The sequence below is a fragment of the Osmerus eperlanus genome, chromosome 11 (assembly GCF_963692335.1).
Source record: "Osmerus eperlanus chromosome 11, fOsmEpe2.1, whole genome shotgun sequence".
Taxonomy (NCBI): Eukaryota; Metazoa; Chordata; class Actinopteri; order Osmeriformes; family Osmeridae; genus Osmerus; species Osmerus eperlanus.
Genome location: NC_085028.1, coordinates 17,181,600 through 17,204,510, shown reverse-complemented (window position 1 = coordinate 17,204,510; position 22,911 = coordinate 17,181,600). Strand labels below are relative to the sequence as shown.

Below are 22,911 nucleotides of genomic sequence, written 5' to 3'. Positions count from 1 at the left end.
CTGTGGTAGGTACTAACTGGACTACATCTACGTGATCAGAGACAGATGGAGCTGGTTTCAGAGAGACTTGGACCCACAACCTTCACAGGATATGACATCAGAGAGTGTGATGGAGATCCAGGAACAGTTTGTCACCTGGTCAGTGTGGGTGTGTGTGTGTGTGTGGGGGGGGATAATTTACGCAGGTAAAACCTGGAGCCAAACTGGATCACAAACCCTGACCTGCAGTGAACCAAGCTGCCACAGTAGAACACACACACACACAAACGCATTAACACACACACAGACAGACACATATACAGTATATACACACACACACACACACAGTGTGTATACACACAGACTAACTCACACAAACACACATACATGTGTTAGCACACTGGGAATTAGAAACTGCTTGGTAAATACTAAATCAAAGTAATTTGTGAAGCACATTTTCAACAAACGAAAAACACCCTCTCTCACCTCTCTCCCTCCCTCCCTCCCTGTCTCCCTCTCTCCCTCCCTGTCTCCCTCCCTCCCTGTCTCCCTCTCTCCCTCCCTGTCTCCCTCCCTCCCTGTCGCCCTCCCTCCCTGTCTCCCTCTCTCGCCACCCCCCCCACGCAGGACAAAACACCTTCATTAACTAACAACAAAATGCCAGCTCCCTCCCCATTCTCAGTCCCCTTGGTAACAGCCCCCCTCCTCAGCTGCCACCTGTGGCACAGCCATGCTGGGAGGTCTGCTGGATAGGCCCTGAATATTTAACACACACACAGACATACACAGACACACACCCAGACATACAGTATCAGTGTCTTAATGTTTATTCACACAATGTCTCCCTCTCTTTTCCCCTCCCTTCTTCTCAACCCCCTCTCTCCCTCGCTCCTCAGCAAGCTGCTGTTTCATATCAGCCCCCCAGAACTCATCTCTCCTTCCTCTCCCTCATCTCTCCTTCCTCTCCCTCATCTCTCCTTCCTCTCCCTCATCTCTCCTTCCTCTCCCTCATCTCTCCTTCCTCTCCCTCATCCCTCCTTCCCACATCCCTCCATCCCTTCCTCTCCTCATCCTAGATGAGGATAGGAGGATAAAAACAGGCTTTGTTGTCACGCCCTAGCCAGACTGACCTTTCTAGTTTCTAAGTGGAAGACTGCCCTGTGTGTGTGTGTGTGTGTGTGTGTGTGTGTGTGTGTGTGTGTGTGTGTGTGTGTGTGTGTGTGGTAAATGCCATGTCTGGTCTATAGGAGTATTAATCAGTTGTGCTGAGCAAAAGATGCTCTGTCTCTCAGAGCAGTACAGAACCCGCTCTACCACAGAGCTCTGGTTCGTCCTCTTTCTCTCCCCTCTGTGAGGTCTCTCTGAACTACATGTCTCTCTCTCCCCTCTGTGAGGTCTCTCTGAACTACATGTCCTTGTCTCCTCCTTAGCTGGAGGCTCCAGCCCACAGCACACATAATACACTAGAACTAGACTGACTCTCTCACACACACACACCTGCTCTCTCTAACATGCACACACACAGACACTCTCACACACACAATATGCACAAACTCTCTCACACAAACACACATCCTTCTCTCTCACACACACAAGCTTCTTTGTGGCTTTAGTGTAAAACCCCCAGAGAACATCTCTCTCTCACTCTCTCTGAATGACAAGAAGATACGAAATTGAGTTTCCTGCTCTTCAAACAGAAGAACTTTATTGATTATTGACCACAGACAGAGAAGGAAGAAGAGGATGAGAAGGTGCTTTGAAATACACCATCTTCCTCTCCTCTGATCTCTCCTCCTCCTCTCGTGTCCTCTTCCTCACCTCCTTCTCTCCTCACCTCCTTCTCTCCTCACTTCCTTCTCTCCTCACCTCCTTCTCTCCTCACCTCCTCTCCTCACCTCCTCTCCTCAGATGGTGTTAAGGGATAAAGAGAGAGGGAGGGAAAGAGAACAGAAGAGATCATAACAGCCACATTACATTTAATCTCCGGCAAAAAAACACACTCTAACTCTCTCTCTCTCTTACTCACTCTCTGTCTCTACGACGAGAAGAGAGATTCAATGATTGAAAAGGAGAGAGGAGGGGGGACACCAGGTGTTTGTGCAACCAAGCATTTGTGTGTGTGTGTGTGAAAGTGTATCTGTGTGTATGCGCGTGTGTACCTCAGCCATGGCACTGCAATGCATCCTGGGAGCTCAGAGTGAGGTGTGCGTGTTCAACAGTAAACTGACATCTTAGAGACTGTCAGAGGACCTTAGTCAATGAGTGTGTGTGTGTGTGTGTGTTTCTTTCAGTCAGACAGCACTGGGGTCCACCAGCCTATTTGATATGCTGTTAGGGTCTCCTCTCCAGCACTGAGAAATACACACACACACACACACACACACTGTACACACCAAGCCACAGCAGAATAATGTGATTGCACCAGAGTACTGGCAACCTATACAACTGAGCTGTTTAATGAAACTAACACACACACTGGATAATATCAAACACACACACACACACACACACACACTGGATAATATCAAACACACACACACACAGGATAATATCAAACACACACACTGGATAATATCAAACACACACACACACACACACACACACTGGATAATATCAAACAATGCGACACACACACACTGGATAATATCAAACAATGCAACACACACACACACACTGGATAATATCAAACAATGCGACACACACACATCTACAGGCAGTCACACTGTGTCTTTTATTGATTTCTCTGCTATTTTCCACACAGGTGTGTCAATGTTCACCCCACAACTGCATTTAAATGGAAATTAGATGTGTGTGAATGTGTGCCTGCATATGTGTTTGCGAGTGAGTGTGTGTGTTTGCGAGTGTGTGTGTTTGTGGTGGAGGTATGTTACAATGCAGGATTGTTCAGCCAGAGAGAGAGAGAGAGAAAGAGAGAGAGATAAAACCTTTTCAGTGAACTGTGATGGTTAGGGCCAGAGAACAGCTCATCTCCAGACACTTAACTCCCACACAGGAAGCAGGAAAGAAGGAACACCTCCGAACACCTCCGCATGTCTCACACACACACACACCTCCGCATGTCACACACACACCTCCGCATCTCTCACACACACACACACACCTCCTCATGTCACACACACACACCTCCGCATGTCACACACACACCTCCTCATGTCACACACACACACCTCCGCATGTCACACACACACACACCTCCGCATGTCACACACACACACACCTCCGCATGTCACACACACACACACACCTCCGCATGTCACACACACACACCTCCGCATGTCACACACACACACACACAGGATGGAGAGATGAGGGCTACAGAGCTGACCTGTGGATCTGGAGGCCGGAGGGCAGGTTCATTATCTGTGTGTGTATCTGTGTGTGTATCTGTGTGTGTGTGTGTGTGTGTGTGTGTGTGTGTGTGTCTGTGTGTGTGTCTGTGTGTGTATCCCCATGTTAGGTGGGGAGGCTAGCAGCAGACTGGAGTGATATTAACATACAGAACATGTCTCCTCTACTGAGAACAAGAGATGGATAGCCAGAGAGATAAAGAGAGAGGCGAGGAATACAGTGGTAAATAAACCCAGGGGAAGTGAGGGGAGGATGAGGAGAGGAGGGGGAGATTTATGGTGTTTTTCTGCTAATTCATCATGTCCTCCTGGTCAGGCCGCAGTATTAACGTCTCGCACCATGAGGCAGTAATTGTGTGACAACTGTAAACGAGATTCTCTCCATGCATAACTCCCTCCTTCCCAATCTCCCTCCCTCCATCCTTCCCTCCCTCCTCCCCTCTCCTTCCTAATTTCCCTCCTCCCCCATCCTTGCCAATATCCCTCTATCTCCCCCCCCATCTCCCCCTCCTTTACCTTCTCCATCCATCCCTTCCCCTCCATCCCCCCTCCCTTATACTCCATCCCCCCATCCTTTATACTCCATCACTCAATACATCTTTCAATCTTTCCCTCTTTCCCCTCAGTCCCTCATGCAATTTCTCTCTTTCACTTTCTCCATCCCTTCTTCATCTACGTACACATCTATAAATATATAGATATATATATGTAGATATCTATCGAGATAAATAGAGATATATAAATAGATATAAATAGATATATATATATATAAATAGAGACAATAGAGACCAATAGAGATAGATAGCTATAGAGATAGCTGGAGAAAAATAAAGATAGATAGAAATAGCGATATATAGAGATAGTGACATATAGAGATAGGGAGCCATTTAGAGATCAACAGAAATAATCAGATAAACAGAGATAAACAGATGGACAGATTTCAGTCTCTTCATCCCTTTATCTGTGCCTCTCTTCATCCATACATCCCAAAGACAGAACAAAACTTTGCTACTGTGTCAGAATATGAAGCTCTACTGACAAATGAAGCATAGCGCAAGTTCAGTCAGGCAAGACCGCTCCCCGCACTCGGGCATCTTCTACAACGTTTCACTACTAACTCCCCCCACTAAGAACGCTCTCCTTTCCCTCTTTCCTATGTTGGGCTGTCATATGGTTCGGTTCGATCATCGCTCTCAATTAACGCTGTTGAAGAATCACATGATCGTGCCTTTTAATCAGATTCTCTCCCCGTGTAGTTTCTCCAGGCTATCAAGTGTGCGACCCTTCCACCTCCCCGTCGCCGCCCGGTTCCTGTCTCTGTCTTCGACTCGTTGGTCGTCGCCTGCCGCCACCAGTGTCTGGACTCCGTGGGGGATTCTTCTCGGATGTCGGGCAGGCTGATCTATGATTCCCCACGGGGTCTAAGCTCCAAACTTTGTAGTACAATTACCAGTCCGTAATAAACATCACTCTACTCATACCTGGTCTCTCCTGATTGAAATTCAACTATATTGCAACTCAGCGCAAGCTGTGATATACTAATGTACAGCTACCAGCTGCTAGAGTGAGGATGTGTAGGGGGGGAGGGGGGGGCGTGTGTGTGTGTGGGGGGCGGGGGCATGTGCGTGTGTGTGTGTGTGTGTGTGTGTGGGGGGGGGGGGGGGGGGGGGCACACCAGTCCTCAGCATCTGCTTCCTCCTCCTCAGATGATTCTAATAATTATAGTTCACTGTCAAGATGTCTTCTGTTTATAGCGAATAACAGCGTGTGGACTACTTTGTGATGCGGAAGTATCAGACAGCCAGAGCCACATCACAGTGCTGTGTCTGATAGAGGCTCTATTTCTGGGACAGGCGCAGCGTGAGGGTGTAGGGAGATCAGAGGACCGGGGATGAAGCAGGCGGGGGATCTGGGGGGGGCAGATAAATGTAGTATTTACTACCTGAGACACACAGCATACGGTCCCAGGTGAGGAGGGGATGGGAGGGGAGAGGAGAGGAGAGGAGGGGAGAGGAAAGGAGGGGAGGGGAGGGGCTAGAGGAGGGTAGGGGAGGGGAGGGGAAGGAAAGGAGAGGAGGCGGGGGAGACTAGAGGAGAGGGGGGAGAGGAGAGGAGAGGAGAGGGGGGAGGCTAGAGGAGAGGGGGGAGACTAGAGGAGAGGAGAGGGGGGAGAGGAGAGGAGAGGCTAGAGGAGAGGAGGGGATACTCTGCGTTGTCCTAACTTGAGCTTGACCTGCTTCATGACCTGCCGTGTCTGAAGGTTTTGCATGTTTTACGAGCTATGATGCTGGCATTTCAATTTACAGGACATGAAGCGAGGGGAATGCTATTCAACTTTATCACTGTGTAAACATTTAGAATACAAACAGCTGAGGTGTCATATAAACCCAAAACAATCAACCCAGACAGACAGACAGACAGACAGACAGACAGACAGACACCAACACTAACAAACAAAGTAGAGCTATTTGGTAAACATTCATAACAAACAGATGAATCTCTGTATCTCCATGCTGAATGTTGGCCTAATTAAGTTGTTTATTAAGTCTGAGAAAGCACCGCGGGCTAGCTGAGCAGAAGGACCACCACCAGGCCTCAGTTTCTCTCCTATTCAGTACAGCACTCTCTCTCTCATCGTCTCTCTCATTCTCTCCTCCTCCCTCATTCTGTCTCTCTTCCTCCATCCATCCCTCCCCCTACTACCTCCCTGTCCCCCTCCTCCCTCCTCCCTCCTCTCCTCCACCGTTCGGTCTTCCCTCCCTCCCCCCCAACAGAGACACAACCCCCTGGGTGGTGTGAGATTACAGACAGTGTGATATTTATTCCAGCCATGAGATCATCTACAATGTGAAGATAGAACACAGTTCTTCATTATCTCTGTTGGGGGCCTTCGATGCTACGTGTTCCCTGCTGGGGTTTGAGCCCTCTGTCCCCCAGTCCTCCTCTCTGTCTCCCAGTCCTCCTCTCTGTCTCCCAGTCCTCCTCTCTGTCTCCCAGTCCTCCTCTCTGTCTCCCAGTCCTCCTCTCTGTCTCCCAGTCCTCCTCTCTGTCTCCCAGTCCTCCTCTCTGTCCCCCAGTCCTCCTCTCTGTCTCCCAGTCCTCCTCTCTGTCTCCCAGTCCTCCTCTCTGTCTCCCAGTCCTCCTCTCTGTCTCCCAGTCCTCATCTCTGTCCCCCAGTCCTCCTCTCTGTCTCCCAGTCCTCCTCTCTGTCCCCAGTCCTCCTCTGTCTCCCAGTCCTCCTCTCTGTCCCCCAGTCCTCCTCTCTGTCCCCCAGTCCTCCTCTCTGTCCCCCAGTCCTCCTCTCTGTCCCCCTCTCTCTCACTCACTCCATCACTTTCTAATTTCTTACAGATGGTTTAGGGCTGATAATGCAGGGCTTAGCCAGCCAGCAGACATATATACCATCAGCAGAAAGGAAGGAGGGATTTACTGAACAAGAGGGAAGGAGGGGAAAAATATCTGACCTCTTCGCAGTTCAACAGTTTGGGGAGAGAAGAGGAAAAGAAAAGGTCATTTATTTTATTTTCTCAGACTAACTCTCTCTCTCTCTCTGTCACTCTCCCTCCCTCTTTGCACAGGGATAGGTTAATACAATTAATAGATTCTTAAGTCTCACGCCATGATGTTCCAGAGGTAATGAAAACTGTCACTGAGAGTGTCTGGAGAGGAGAGAGAGAGGGGGAGACAGAGAGAGAGAAGGAAAGAAAATGGAGAGTGAATGAGAGAGTGAGAGAGAGAGTCGAGTAGAGAGAGGGGGGGAGGGAGAGTGTAGTGTAGAACAGAGTGAAAGAGAGAGTGAGAGACAGAGACAGAGTGAGAGAGAGAAAGAGAGAGAGGGAGAAAAGAGTAGAGAGAGGGGGGGAAGTGAATCAGAGCGTTGAATCGTTTTACTCAGCACCACACATTCTTGGCACATGATTTGCCAGCCCAGAGGATGTGATGACACAACACATTCTGCTTAATAATGTGCTAATGAAGTGGATGGATGGATAGATCGATGAATGATGGTATGAACTCATAAAATAATGAATCAATCAATCAATGAGAAACCCATTCCTGTTTCTCCACACAAGATGATTCATGTGTGGTCCGAGGTGCTTGAGCCATCAGCAGAACGATTGTGACAGTAACCTCAAGTCTGCTGATGCTAGCTACTGTACAGGCAAACAGCTATTCTGCTCTGGCTAGCTACTGTACAGGCAAACAGCTATTCTGCTCTGGCTAGCTACTGTACAGGCAAACAGCTATTCTGCTCTGGCTAGCTACTGTACAGGCTAACATCTAGTCTGCTCTGGCTAGCTACTGTACAGGCTAACATGTGTGTGACGACCTGCGGAAACCCGTCGGATGTCGCCGCCGCTCATTCATTGTTGGCTATAAGCCATAAAAGATCGAAAATCGTTTTCTGTCCAAATTTAGATTTGATGTTTTGTATAGTTAACACCCTAATCTCCATTGTAATGTACAAAAACTATATGATTACTTATAAAAAAAACAGTTAATTTCAATTTTCGATTTTTGGACATGTTAGCTTGCAAGATTTTCCAGCCATGTCAAATCGAATTATGAAACGGAGTGGAATCTTTGAATGCAGTTTTCTCCCTTATCACTTTTGACACAGGTCAACTTTAAAATGTTGTAACTTCAGTTGTGTTAATGATATTTGAGTGATTTCAACAGATTTGTATTCAGGAGAGTTTGTCGTTTCCAAATATGTATAATACCCAGAAAGTCACATTTTCACGATGTGAAGGGTTTCCGCAGGCCGCCACACATAGGGGAGACTGGGTATGGTTGTAACACTTTTTTCTTCAGCACTATACCTTTTTTTTAGCTACACGTCTGAAACTTGTAGGCAAAGAACCCATATTTGTCTACTACAAATGGCAACAATTTAAATTTCTTCAACTATATCACAGACTTGTGAGATGATGAAAAATACAAGGTGGTCCTTTGTTACAACAAACCCCACTACCGGGGTAGGTTGTAACAGGTAGACAAAATGCACAAAAACCAAGTGACGTGACATGCCACAGCAACAGTGTTATTTTAAATGAATGGCTGCAACAATAAAATATGTGTGAATATGGAGTGTATGTGCATATCGTGTGTGTTTGTGCATGCACACGTGTGCGTTTGTGTGTGCATGTCCGTACGTGCACATTCATATGTATTTATCTTTTGTTTTTCCCTTTTCGACGCTCCTCCTCTTCCAATGCCAGCTTCACTGGTGTCTCAGTGAGGATTTCCGAGCGCCTCTTATTCCTACTCCTACCCGTCTCTTTGGTTGTAACACTTTCAAAACTCGTGTTACAACCATCCCCGCCACTGTCACCCATTGTTTAGCTAGCTGTGTTAGCATGGTGTTTTGAAATTAGCAGGAGGTTGATACACCATTCTTCACTACAGAAACTACAGTTTGACCTGATATAACTCATACAACATTATCTACAACTGTAGAAGTACTAAACGAAATATTATTATTATTAATTTTTTTACTTTCTTACCTCAAAATTACATTTTCTGCTGTAGCTTCAGGAGAGATAGCAACACAGACTGGAAAACCTCCATGTGGGATCGTTAAGGAAGCCTGAGGAAACTGAAACTGTCACATGACTCCTATCTTATCCCTGATTCGTGGAATTGGTAGTGTTACAACTCTCCCCGTGTTACAACTATACCCAGTCTCCCCTATAGTCTGCTCTGGCTAGCTACAGTAGGCTACACAATAAGTGTACAACAATTGTGCATTTTAAGTAGCCTATTAACATAATGTAAATGTAGCCTATTAATCTCTCATTTAACACATTTAAATTTGATTAAAGTGTTCTCCTTTTCCGCTCGAGAAGTTAGTTAACGTAATGATCGTGACCTTTCCTGTAGTTCGCCAAAATACGCACAATCATCTTAACCACTCACAACAAAGGCACCAGCCTGTTTTCTGAATTCAACGGCACACGAACAGCTTCAGATAACGGTAATTAGAGTTCCCTTCTCGCTCAGGTTGCGACTCAGATGACTAATGGTTTTATGCTAAATCATTTGGAACTAAACAGAAAACAACCTGCTGGAACAGTTCTGTCCTGTTATTGGATCAAGGGCAAACCATGCATTCCCCTGGTCTCCCCGGAACTGCTTCCCAAACAGATGCAGCGAAAGGGGTGTGAAAGCACGATTGTTTATATATGTGTATGTGTGTCTATATATACACATATAGAGAGAGGCCTGTGGGTAATGATGTCAGATTCTGTCTCGGCAGTTACTGCTCTTTGCCTTGCACTAAAGCAAAGCCTTGCTCAGAGTGTGTGTGTGTGTGTGTGACATTTGGTGTCAGGCAGCACTACGCTCAAACAAAGCTCTCAGATTTCAGTGTTCCAGAGAAACACAATGAAGATTGAGATTGAGAGAGGGAGGGAGAGAGGGAGGGAGAGAAAAGGACAGAGAGAGAGACAGAGAGAGAAAGATAGACAGAAAGAGAGAGATTTCAAAAAGAGGGAGATAAAGAGACAAAGAGAGAGATTGGGGAGTGGCTGGGGAAAGAGACAGATAGGACAAACACACTGATGCAAACACAAGCCCCTGCATTCTTCATTGGCTCTGAAACACAAACACACAGAGGCAGATATACACACACACACACACACACAACACGCACGCGCACTCACACACACACACAGACTGACTTAGGAACAGGGTTTCAGACAGTGCACCTAGATGTGGGGGGAGAGAGAGAGAGATTTAGCAGATAGAAAGAAAGAGAGAGGGAGGGAAAACAGAGAGAATGAAACAAGATGACAGTTGGAGAAGGAGCGAGAGAGGTGCCATCTAGAGAGAGAGAGACAAGGAATGTGCTGATCTCTCCTCTAAGTGTCACGACTGTCTCCATCAGGGAGACAGTGCATCCCCTCTCTCAATCTCGATCTCTCCCTCTTTCTGTCTCTTTCTCTCCTCTCTCCCTCTCTCTCCCTCTCGATCTCCCTCTGCCAGACAGACATACCTTTCCCTCCACCATCTTTCTCCTTTCTATTTTCTCTCTCTGTTCTCTCTCCCCTTCTTTCTTTATCTCTTTCCTGTTGCTCTCTCCCCTTCTCCTCTCCTCTCTCTAAAGAACGTCCTTCTCTCCTCTCTCTCTCTCCCCTTCTCCTCTCCTCTCTCTAAAGAACGTCCTTCTCTCCTCTCTCTCTCCCCTTCTCCTCTCCTCTCTCTAAAGAACGTCCTTCTCTCCTCTCTCTCTCTCTCTCCCCTTCTCCTCTCCTCTCTCTAAAGAACGTCCTTCTCTCCTCTCAATCTCTCTCTCCTCTCTCTCTCTCTCTCCTCTCCCTCTCCTTCCCTCTCTCCTCTCCCTTTCTCCCCCTTTCCTCTCTCTACAGAACATCCATCTCTCCTTACCTGTCTTTCTCTGCATCTCTCTGTTTCCAGTTTAGGGGGCTGGGGCTGGAGGGACAGATGAATGTTAAACTGGCTAGTGAAGAGCGAGGAGTGAGGATGGAGGAGGTAAGCAGAGATGGAGGGGAGGATGGGAGGCTGGGAGAGTGATGGGGCTCTTCCTGCAGCCTGACAGATGGAGGAGGGATCAGGCCCGACCAGGCTGAGGTCTGTGGTGGATAATGGCTTCTCTTAATGGCCCTGAGACACAAGCATGGCTGGCAGGACCCTCTGCTCCCCTGCTCCTCCTCCTTCTCCTCCTGTGTGTATGTGTATAGGTGTGTGTGTGTGTATAGGTGTGTGTGTATGTGTGTGAGTGTGTATAGTTGTGTGTGTATAGGTGTGTGTGTGTATAGGTGTGTGTGAGTGTATAGGTGTGAGTGTATAGTTGTGTGTGTGAGTGTATAAGTGTGTGTGTGTGTGTATAGGTGTGTGTGAGTGTATAGGTGTGAGTGTATAGTTGTGTGTGTGAGTGTATAGGTGTGTGTGAGTGTGTGTGTATAGGTGTGTGTGTGAGTGTATAGGTGTGTGTGTGTGAGTGTGTATAGGTGTGTGTGTGTGTATAGGTGTGTGTGCGTGAGTGTATAGGTGTGTGTGTGTATAGGTGTGTGTGCGTGAGTGTATAGGTGTGTGTGTGTGTATAGGTGTGTGTGTGAGTGTGTATAGGTGTGTGTGTGCGTGAGTGTATAGGAGTGTGTGTATAGGTGTGTGTGCGTGAGTGTATAGGTGTGTGTGTGTATAGGTGTGTGTGCGTGAGTGTATAGGTGTGTGTGTGTATAGGTGTGTGTGCGTGAGTGTATAGGTGTGTGTGTGTATAGGTGTGTGTGCGTGAGTGTATAGAGGTGTGTGTGTGTGTGTAGGTGTGTGTGCGTGAGTGTATAGGTGTGTTTGTGTGTAGGTGTGTGTGTGCTCAGTCTCTCGATGAATAATGCTGTGTAACAGTAGTTCGTGGCTGGATGCCAGTGGCTCCTGTTAACAAAGCTAGACTAGCTCAGCCTAGCCTCCAGTTAACCCCGAAAACATGCCACCTCTCAGCACCCAAACAGCCACTGTGTGTGTGTGTGTGTGTGTGTGTGTGTGTGTGTGTACGTCTGCCTTGCCCTGGTGTGACCCCTATAACAGGCCACTTCAACTCTCACAAATGGTGCACCGCGCACACACACACATCCTAAGTAATGGTCTCCACTTCAGTGTGTTGGCAGAACCTCGTCCACAGCTACCTACATCAAGCAGAGCTGTTGTGTGTGTTGCGTAACACTTGATTGGAGCAGAGTGTTGCCATCAGGAGGGACTCATCCACAACACACAGATGAGCTGGCTTCTTAGAGAGAGTCAAAAAGCCACATGAAAACACTAAGCTGTGTGTGTGTGTGTGTGTGTGTGTGTGCGAGCGAGCGAGCGAGAGAGAGAGAGAGAGAGAGAGAGAGAGCGGAGAGAGAGAGTGCGGAGAGAGAGAGCTGAGCTTGTTTGTTACGTACCAACCACATATCGGTTTCATAATGAACCGTGTGTGTGTGGGGGTCAAGGGTCACTGGTTTGACTGAGAGAGAGAGAGAGAGAGAGAGAGAGAGAGAGAGAGAGAGAGAGATAGGGAGAGAGAGAGAGAGAGAGAGAGATAGGGAGAGAGAGAGAGAGAGATAGGGAGAGAGAGAGAGAGAGAGAGAGAGAGAGAGATAGGGAGAGAGGGAGAGAGAGAGAGAGAGAGAGAGAGAGAGAGAGAGAGAGAGAGAGAGAGAGAGAGAGAGAGAGAGAGAGAGAGATAGGGAGAGAGAGAGAGAGAGAGAGATAGGGAGATAGGGAGAGAGAGAGAGGAGGGGGCACGGAGGGAGAGGGAGGGAGAAAAGGAGGGAGATGAAAAATGGAAGGGAAGAAAAAGAGAAAAAGGGGTGGATATGGTAGAAAAAAGAAGAAATGGAGAGAGAGATGAACCGAGGACATGAGGAGTGAGGAGAGATGGACATAATTGCCATAATTAAGAAGGAAGTGTGTAATGACACACAAGCCTGGATGGCAGCCCAGTCAGCCAATAGGGGGACAGCTGGCGGCACAGTGCCTGGAGTCCGGCCAATGAGAGTGTGTGGGCGGGAGCAGTTGGGTGCTGGTGGTGTGTCCGTGGTGACTGACGTCCAATCACAGCAGGAGCTGTGGTTCCCATGGAAGCGAGAGACCTGGTAGGCCAGGAAGGATCACGTATTGGGTGCATCTGAATGTTGTTTTCAGAGTTTGTACACATTAGCCCTCCGAGTTGCTTTCCATCTGGGACCACGAGAAGCATCTGAGAGAAGCAGGACTCCTCTAACCAAGACTCATCTGATCTCGGCTTCTGAGCTGCCTCTCCAGGCAGGCTCCCACATCTAAACTGAGTCCCATTTGGATCTGAGGCTCAGACTCATTAGATTGATAGATAGACACGTTATTTGTGCCCGTAGGGGAAACTGGTTTGCTGCAGAATCACAAGGCGTTTCATCACAACACCACAGTCACCAACCCCCATTCCTCAGCTTGCAACACAAGGAAAATGTGGATTTATTTCAAGTAAATAAGTAATACGTTCTTCAGAGAGAGGGGAAGGGGCTGTGGGGAACATTGTTATAAGTCATGATGTCATGACCACCGACAGAATCCCAGAGATATTGTAGAGGTAAAAACCATCATCATCATCATCTACATGCATCACTGGACTGTTATTAGGAGACCAGGTGACTGAACGGGCTACAATCTCTCTCTCTAACACACGCACACACACACACTATGGTTTGTTGCTTGTGAACACTGAGAGCATGCCTGTGTTCTGGAGAAACTCAAATATGACACTTTAATCCTCATACATATTAATGGAAGTCCTGCCAGAAAGAACATGACATGAGATGTGGTAAGTGGTGAAGAGAGAGAGAGAGAAAGAGAGAGAGAGAAAGAGAAAGAGAGAGAGGGATGGAGGGAGGAGCGGTGATACTCAGTAACTAGGTAGGGAATCTCCACCGTAGAAACCCCACAGTGACACTGCTGTTATGTTCTTACACACACACACACACTTCTCATGCCTTCCAGGGGACTCTACTACCAACAGATGGGCACACAACACCCTGCAGACCGTCACACCCTGCAGACCGTCACACCCTGCAGACCGTCACACCCTGCAGACCGTCACACCCTGCAGACCGTCACACCCTGCAGACGTCACACCCTGCAGACCGTCACACCCTGCAGACCGTCACACCCTGCAGACCGTCACACCCTGCAGACCATCACACCCTGCGTACAAAACCAGGTGTCCAGACGACATCCAGTCAAAGAATGTAAATGTTGATGTTATAATAGAGTTGGGTTATACTAGAGATGGGTTGGACTGTCTGCCTGTCTGCCTGTCTGCCTGCCCCTAACCCCCACCTCCTGCTTTATACACCCAGCCCCCCTCCCACCGCATGAGCACACAGACACACACACATAAAAACACACACTCACAAAATCACACACACGCTTCACGGCTCTCCAGCACGCTCCTCTCTGCTCCAGAAGCAGGGTACCAAGTTGGTGTTCACCAATCAAGCAGATCATTGGTGTATTTAAACTTGGCAAAATCAGTAGTGTGTGAGAGGCATCAGGAGAGAGCTGTGCTACCGTCTGAGAGCTCCACACACACACACACACAGAGACAGAGACAGAGACAGAGACAGAGACAGAGACAGAGACAGAGACAGAGACAGAGACAGAGACAGAGACAGAGACAGAGAGAGAGAGAGAGAGAGAGAGAGAGAGGGGGGGGGGGGTAGGAAGGAGAAAAGGGGTCGAATAAGAGGAACAGAGGGTGGGAGGGTGAGGGAGGAGGTGGAGAGAGAGAGAGAAACTGACACTGAGAAGGGAGGGGAAATAAGAAAGAGGAAGAGAGTGGGAGGATGAGGAGGGGGGAGAGGAGGGGGGGAAGGAGGTAGGAGGATAAAGAAGAAAGGGGATAGAGAGAAAGGGGTATGAGGGAAAGGAAGAGAGGAAATGAGTCAGAGAAAGAGGAAGGAGAGAGAGAAACTGAGATGAGTGGGGGATTGGAAGGAGAATTAAGGCTTTGAAATCTATCTTAAGCAGAGTGTATCCATAAAATAATTAAATCCCTAAACCCTTGATGTTCTATGGCTAAAGCACAGTTTGCAGCTGTTTCACAGTGCATTCAAATATTAAAGGAGAGCATGAAAGCGCCTTGCCTCTGAGCAGCTAAGTAATCAAACACCAAGCCTGTAGCCAGCGCGTGCACCAACGGCTATACCGGATGAGCTGTGAAGAAGGGAATTGCCTTTGCCTCCTCGGTCCAGGGGGATGAGGGGGATGGAGGAGGGAATGGGGAATGGAGGAGGGAAGGAGGGATGGAGGGAGGCCAAGAATAGGGAAGCCCAAACCGCAGAAAACTGTCAACACGAGGAAAACCCCACAGCACAGCATTGCTGGAGGAGAATCCTGGTTTCATCATCATAACGTCGGCGCCACAACAGACCCGTTTTCTGGAACCTCACTTTGTGACACCGGAAACCATCATAACCCACATTCTAAATGCCAACGCAGAGGAAGACAGCTTATAGCCTATATGTGAAACGTTACGCAACGAACGGTATCTGATGTTCGGTGATCAACTGAACTGTTCCCTGCGCCCCATCGGAGACTACCTTTCAAAAGAATGGAAGACTACAATATCACAATGACATCGAGTTATAACGAAAACATATTGTCTTGTAAGGCAATCTGTGTCCATCGCCGCGTCCGCTCAGACGCCTATCCCAACGGTTGCATTCACATGCCAACAAGCAATTCATCAACAACAACAAAAAGATCAATCATAAATTATATTTTCACATTTTTAAACGTTACATTCAAAGACTAGGCTTTGTACGTCTGAATATAAAAACACATGATAACAAAACTTTTGCTTGGGAGAAGGAGCCGATTCTCCACCCGACACACTGTACGAGCCTCCTCGGACTGCAGCATCTTTAACATTTCAAGCACGCGGTGGACAAAACTTCACCCGTGCGTGCTACAAGCAGTGATTTTCTACATTTACGCAGCATTTACGACAACCACCATATACCTGTCATCTTGCACAGAAGCACATGGTTATAAAGCACACAGCTAGTAAATACCAAAGAAAAACATGCATCCCGTGGCTTTAACCATCGATCCGACAATCAATGGAGTAAAAACTTGTAAAATGTAGGACTTTACAGGCTGTCTTTTATTGGGGAACTCAAAACAATGAACGCATCCAAACGTCTTTCACACAAATGATGCGATGTTAATCAGTAGCGTACTCGGAAGTCCACATATTTGACCACTTGAACTGTAACTCACTGTTGTACGGCTCGCTTACCTTGAACTGTTAGTGGTCAGCGTCGCTCAAAAACAGGTGTGGTCGGAAAGCTCATGTTGGTGTGGATAACGATAATAAACCCTGTCCCTGGTGTTTTAAGCTGAACAGCCCTGCTGCTGACACGCTCTCTGTTCGCTGACACACTCACAAAAAGCGCTCACGCTCAGTCCCACTCTCACAATCACACTCAGGCGCGCGCCCGGCTCGGAGAGCGAGGCAGGGTGTTTTTTCTCTTATTTTTTTTTTCCAGGGGGCGCGCGTGGCACTGGGTTACGACCACGCGCCAACTCCCAGGAGAGGATGCGGGAGAGATGTTAGCTGCAGGGTAAAATGCTGCGGACTGTGGCGTAGGCGGGCGCCGATTTGACAGAAAATAATAGAGGCATTTCATGCTGTCTGATGTACACACAGCTTCCTTCCCCCGGTGTAATAGCCAAGCTGTCCTTATTTGATTGGAAAGAGAGGGAGACTTTCTACCGTTTCCTCATCCAGCATTGCGAGTTTAAGAGACGAAGGAAGGAAGGAAGGAAGGAAGGAAGGAAGGAAGGAAGGAAGGAAGGAAGGAAGGGAGGGAGGGAGGGAGGGAGGGAGGGAGGGAGGGAGGGAGGGAGGGAGGGAGCAAGACCGTTAAGAAGGAGGGAAGGAATGATAGATTAATTTCAATCAACATTTAGAACAGGGCCCATAAGTTTAATGAATTGCTCTCTCTCTCCTCCCTCTTCAGTGGAGACTGTGTGTGTGTGAGGGGGATTGCAAAGAGTATATCTTTTTTTATTGCAACCAATATTTAACCAGGTCAGATCAATTGCGGTTGGAAATATTTTTCAAGGTTACCTGCCAAGAAGCCAAATAGAAAACCCACGGTATGTCCACTAGATACAAAAAAGAACAAAATGTCGCAAGTTACTGAATTTCTTCCCCATCATGTCCATGATGAAGCGACATTAAGCTACGTGAGAAAGACCGTTTTTCTAGTAATGGTAACAGGCCAGTCAGGGCACAGACACTAGAGCCTAAGACTCGGTTTGACTCTACAACGACCCAAAGTGTTTAATCAAAGTCCCATATGCTTTACAACCTACCGTCACTGACCTTTGCCCTCAGAATCGATTGTTATGTCTGTTCAATTGGATCTCACAAAGACATACACACACGTAAACACACAAACAAACACAACGGGATTGATGACCTCACGGTCTCCAGGAAAAAAGTTTATTTCTCATAATATGACAAAACATAGGCTACTGCAGAACAAACAAATCACTGTCATTCTGTGAATCAGAGCTATTCCTAGGTATAAGTACACACACACACACACACAGTAGGACTCCTTGCATCGCGATGATCATTTTTTGCAGAACAAAGGAGTATCTATAAATAACTGTTCGTCAGTAGAGCGTGACGCCGTCTGAAAGACAATAGCATGTGTGTGAAAAATAAATTAATGCTAATATCATCATTAGCTCCAACCTTTGATCTCATTGTTGCTAATGACTGTAACCCTACTCTGTTCCGTGCATAAATTACAGGACATCAAATGCAGCGTATTAGAATGTGCACATGCGTACAGTGTTTATTTGCATGTTAGTGATGTTTGTCTCTGCCTCGCTGCTGGCCCACTTACGAACACCACGAAGAGTGAACGGGCACGTGCGGGTCAGAACCGTTGGTGGCTCATGATCAAAGGCGCGTTTGTACAGAGACGGAGACTAGGCTACCTCAAATCCGGAGGAAATCGGGACTGGAGTATCTATCAGTGTGGTGTGGATATGATGCGATGATTAGCGAAACGGGACGCACCTACGAACGGACAAACTGGTGTAGGCTAGAGAGAGCATGGGGGTCAGGTTCCATGCCTCACCCAGAAACAAGTGGCCACCGACAATTTTGGGCCCGTAAAGAGATCGCAATTTGCCCCCCCTACCACTGTGTGTGTGTCTTCCAAGACCTGTGTGTGTGTGTGTGTCTTCCGAGTCGTGTGTGTGTGTGTGTCTTCCAAGACCTGTGTGTGTGTCTTCTGTCCTTTGTGTGTGTGTTTAATCCAGTTAGAGCTGTGTACAGGGACGTGAGGCAGTCTTCCTGTGGAAAAGCAGAGCCCCTGAGGTCATCAAGCATTCTGCCGAGCTGGCCAATCACAGTGCTCCTGCAGCACTCATCCATCCTCGACCAGAGACACAGCAGATCGAAACACAACCAGCCCAGCCTGGCCCAGCTCAGCCCAGCCCCGACCAAACCAGCCCAGCACAGGCTAGGCCCATCCCAGCCCAAACCAGCCCAAACCAGCCCAGCCCAGCACAGGCTAGGCCCAGCCCCGACCAAACCAGCCCAGCACAGGCTAGGCCCAGCCCCGCCCAAACCAGCCCAGCACAGGCTAGGCCCAGCCTCGCCCAAACCATATTCCTTCCAATCAATCATACTATTTCACCTCAATGACGACAGTTTGATCTTGATTGCGGTCAAGAATATATAAACATAAATCCATATTTTCCCAGTATAAATGTTTTGTATCTTTGTATCTAGAGACGGTGGTTGAATTTCTCCACCTGCAGCTACAGCCTGAGATCCCTGTCACACCACGCTGCCAGACATCCCTCTCCACTTCCTCCGCTAAAGATGGCGATATAACAAGCACATATCACATTTCCACAGAAAGAGAGGTTGTTGGAAAGCGCAGCAGTGGACAGATTGGGGTGTGTGTGTGTGTCGGTGGGCTTGAGTAGCATTTTTCTCCATCTATGTGTGTATATGTGTGTTGAATGGCTTTAATGTACCTTTGTGTGTGTAGGGTGTCAATGTGTCTATAAGTGTATCTGTGTTTGTGTGTGTGTTCTCTCGGCCAATCCCATGCAACCTAACAGCAGGCAGTCAGCCATAACCACCCCCCTGTCGCCCCCCCCCCCCCCTTCCCCGCCGCACTTAATCTAAATTAAATCTGATTCAGCCAACGGGATGCAGTCTAGCCTCACTCCACCAGCACGCCCTGCCGGAGTGAGAGGAGACGCCCACAGCCAGCGCCACAGGGCCTGGGGAGAGCCTGGGTCGTGGGGTCTGGGTGGCAGGGCCTGGGGAGAGTCTGGGTCGTGGGTCCTGGGTGGCAGGGCCTGGGGAGAGCCTGGGTCGTGGGGTCTGGGTCCTAGGTGGCAGGGCCTGGGGAGAGCCTGGGTCGTGGGGTCTGGGTCCTGGGTGGCAGGGCCTGGGGAGAGCCTGGGTCGTGGGGTCTGGGTCCTAGGTGGCAGGGCCTGGGGAGCCCCTGGGTCGTGGGGTCTGGGTCCTGGGTCCTGGGGAGCGCCTGGGTCGTGGGGTCTGGGTCCTGGGTGGCAGGGCCTGGGGAGAGCCTGGGTCGTGGGGTCTGGGTCCTGGGTGGCAGGGCCTGGGGAGCGCCTGGGTCGTGGGGTCTGGGTCCTGGGTCCTGGGGAGCGCCTGGGTCGTGGGGTCTGGGTCCTGGGGAGCGCCTGGGTCGTGGGGTCTGGGTCCTGGTTCCTGGGGAGCACCTGGGTCGTGGGGTCTGGGTCCTGGGGAGCGCCTGGGTCGTGGGGTCTGGGTCCTGGGTCCTGGGGAGCACCTGGGTTGTGGGGTCTGGGTCCTGGGTGGCAGGGAAGGTTGGTGAGGAAATCTACCCTACTGTTTAGAGTTTCACCTTTTAATGAACCATTTACTGAAGATGAGATAGGAGAAGGGAGGAGAGTGATCTAAGTTAAAGGGGAGAGATATATTGAGGAAGGCACTCTGACCTTATCTCCGAGATAAGCTCCAAGATAGAGGGAGAGACGGTCGTGTTGGATTGACTGGAGGATCCCCAGCACAGCGCTCTCTCTCTCTCTCTCTCTCTCTCTCTCTCTCTCTCTCTCTCTCTCTCTCTCTCTCTCTCTCTCTCTCTCTCTCTCTCTCTCTCTCTCTCTCTCTCTCTCTCTCTCTCTCTCTCTCTCTCTCTCTCTCTCTCTCTCTCTCTCTCTCTCTCTCTCTCTCTCTCTCTCTCTCTCTCTCTCTCTCTCTGTCTCTCTCTCTGTCTCTCTCTCTGTCTCTCTCTCTGTCTCACTCTGTCTTTCTCTCTGTCTCTGTCTGTCTCTCTGTCTGTCTCTCTGTCTGTCTCACTGTCTGTCTCTCTGTCTGTCTCTCTGTCTGTCTCTCTGTCTGTCTCTGTCTGTCTCTCTGTTTGTCTCTCTGTCTGTCTCTCTGTCTGTCTCTCTGTCTGTCTCTCTGTCTGTCTCTCTGTCTGTCTCTCTGTCTGTCTCTCTGTCTCTCGCTCTGTCTGTCTCTCTGTCTGTCTCTCTGTCTGTCTCTCTGTCTGTCTCTCTGTCTGTCTCTCTGTCTCTCGCTCTGTCTCTCGCTCTGTCTCTCGCTCTGTCTCTGTCTCTCTCTCTCTCTCTCTCTAGATTTGGGTGAGAGAGGATGGATGTTTTGAGAAGAGGAGAGGGGGATGATGAGGGGAAGCCGTACAGAGAGGAGGGTGGTTAATGGAGACGGAGAGAGGGAAGAGGAAAGGAAGAGAGGATGAGGGCAGAATCTGGAGTCATTAGATAGAGTAGAGTGACTTTCTCTACGCTTAAAATGTGACTTAATGTACTGTTACAGCTATTATTAACGTGTAACTGCTGGAGCCCTGAGGGCAGGGAGAGCATAGAACATGACCCAATGAAGGAGGGAAGGAGGGAGAGAGGGAGGGAGGGTTACAGGAGCCTCGTCTAAATGCCAAAAATAATAACTATGACTCATATTGAGTCACATCTACAATTAAAATGAAAGTCTATTGATCCTAATGACTCACTGAAGCTGACATGATCACTTCTGTTGAGGCTGAATGTACTGCAGATGATGTTGTGAGGAGGGAAGTATTCATCCCATATATCACAGGTCAGTAATCATGAACTCTGAGAATATGAGGATCCTTGGGGGGGGGGGGGGCTGAGAAAGTGTGTGTGTGAGGTCATGACATTGTGTTCTGACATGTTGGTGACCCAGTAATATTACCTTTATAGGGTCCTTCTGGCCCAGTGAGAATGTAAACCCCCTCACCCCTTTGTCAATCCATGACCTCTCTCTGGTCCTCCAACTCTCTCACACACACCCTCACTCTCTCTCAAACACACCTCATACACTTCATCATCATGAGTGACCTGGTTAATGGTCTGGACTAGATGAGGGTCTGCTGAAAGCCAACACATGGGCAGGTCTTCCTGGGAGACTGCTCCCTCTGCTGGTGAGACACGTTCCAGCACCCCCTATCCTACGACCTGACCTTGAAACTTTACACACACACGTTAATAAACAACTCTCCTACGAACTGACTTTGAAGCTTCTCTAGAGAGTGTACCATTAAGGCTGAGGTCGTCACAAAGGTTCCCGGGTTTGATTCTGTCTCGGGCAATTTCCTGCACGTCTCTCTCCCTCCCTCCCTCTACCTCCCATCCTCTCTCTGCCTCCTTCTCTCTCCCTCCCTGTCTCTCTCTCCCGATTTAACTAAAGCCGAAAAAAGACAACAAAAAAACATATTGAAAAATAAAAAAAGCGAGGCTGTTCTGAGCACCTGCCTGGGGGGGGTGTGGGGGGGGGGGGGGGTGAGGGGGGGGGTGAGGGGGCCAGGAGCGCTCCTCTGTTGTGGAGAATCATGATCGTCTATTTCAGCCCGACCGAATCCAATTTTGCTTCACAGATGACCAGGCCAAGGCCCTCAGCATTCTGGGAAATTGCCACTTTGTGGGATCGGCCGTTTTGTTGTCATTTGTTGTTACCAGCCGTGTTGTTTTGCAGCCTGTTTGTTTGTAGGGGGTGGGCGGGGGAGGTTAGAGTCTGTCCAGACACCAGAGAAGAAGGACACAGGACACAAGACTTTCCACAGAAGAAGAAATCTTCTCATCGTTTATTGACGAGTCATCGCTAAACCCATCCTCCCGCCAGACCAGTATTGGGTTATCAATATGACGATCGATACACAGGCAGGAAGGAACCATGGATTACACAGAGGCAGAGACGGTAAAACTAAATTGTCAATATTTAATCCCCGTGGTAACGAGGTCACGGACCCTTGGAAACAAAACTCCCTGCAGCAGAGGCGGTATGAGGGCGGGTGACACTACAGGTCCGCATGACGCTGAAGACACAGGGAGATCTGTGTTCTGTAGAGAAGCTGCAGCCAAGCAGGCCTGCTGGCAGTCTGTACAGGAAGACATGTGAGGGGGGGTTCCACTGGGAGAGGGGGGGTTCCACTGGGAGAGGGGGGGTTCCACTGGGAGTGGGGGGGTTCCACTGGGAGAGGGGGGGTTCCACTGGGAGAGGGGGGGTTCCACTGGGAGAGGGGGGGTTCCACTGGGAGTGGGGGGGTTCCACTGGGAGAGGGGGGGTTCCACTGGGAGAGGGGGGGTTCCACTGGGAGTGGGGGGGTTCCACTGGGAGAGGGGGGGTTCCACTGGGAGTGGGAGAGGGGGGGTTCCACTGGGAGAGGGGGGGTTCCACTGGGAGTGGGGGGGTTCCACTGGGAGAGGGGGGGTTCCACTGGGAGTGGGAGAGGGGGGGTTCCACTGGGAGAGGGGGGGTTCCACTGGGAGAGGGGGGGTTCCACTGGGAGTGGGAGAGGGGGGGTTCCACTGGGAGAGGGGGGGTTCCACTGGGAGAGGGGGGGTTCCACTGGGAGTGGGAGAGGGGGGGTTCCACTGGGAGAGGGGGGGTTCCACTGGGAGAGGGGGGGTTCCACTGGGAGTGGGGGGGTTCCACTGGGAGAGGGGGGGTTCCACTGGGAGAGGGGGGGTTCCACTGGGAGTGGGGGGGTTCCACTGGGAGAGGGGGGGTTCCACT

At 49.3% G+C, this 22,911-nt stretch overlaps 1 pseudogene; it reads right to left on the bottom strand.

Annotated features, from left to right (window-relative positions):
• The window catches only part of LOC134029428 (sodium/calcium exchanger 2-like), a 41,524-nt pseudogene extending 20,088 nt beyond the window's left edge, over positions 1-21,436 (bottom strand).
• Between the last annotated feature and the right edge of the window lie 1,475 nt (positions 21,437-22,911).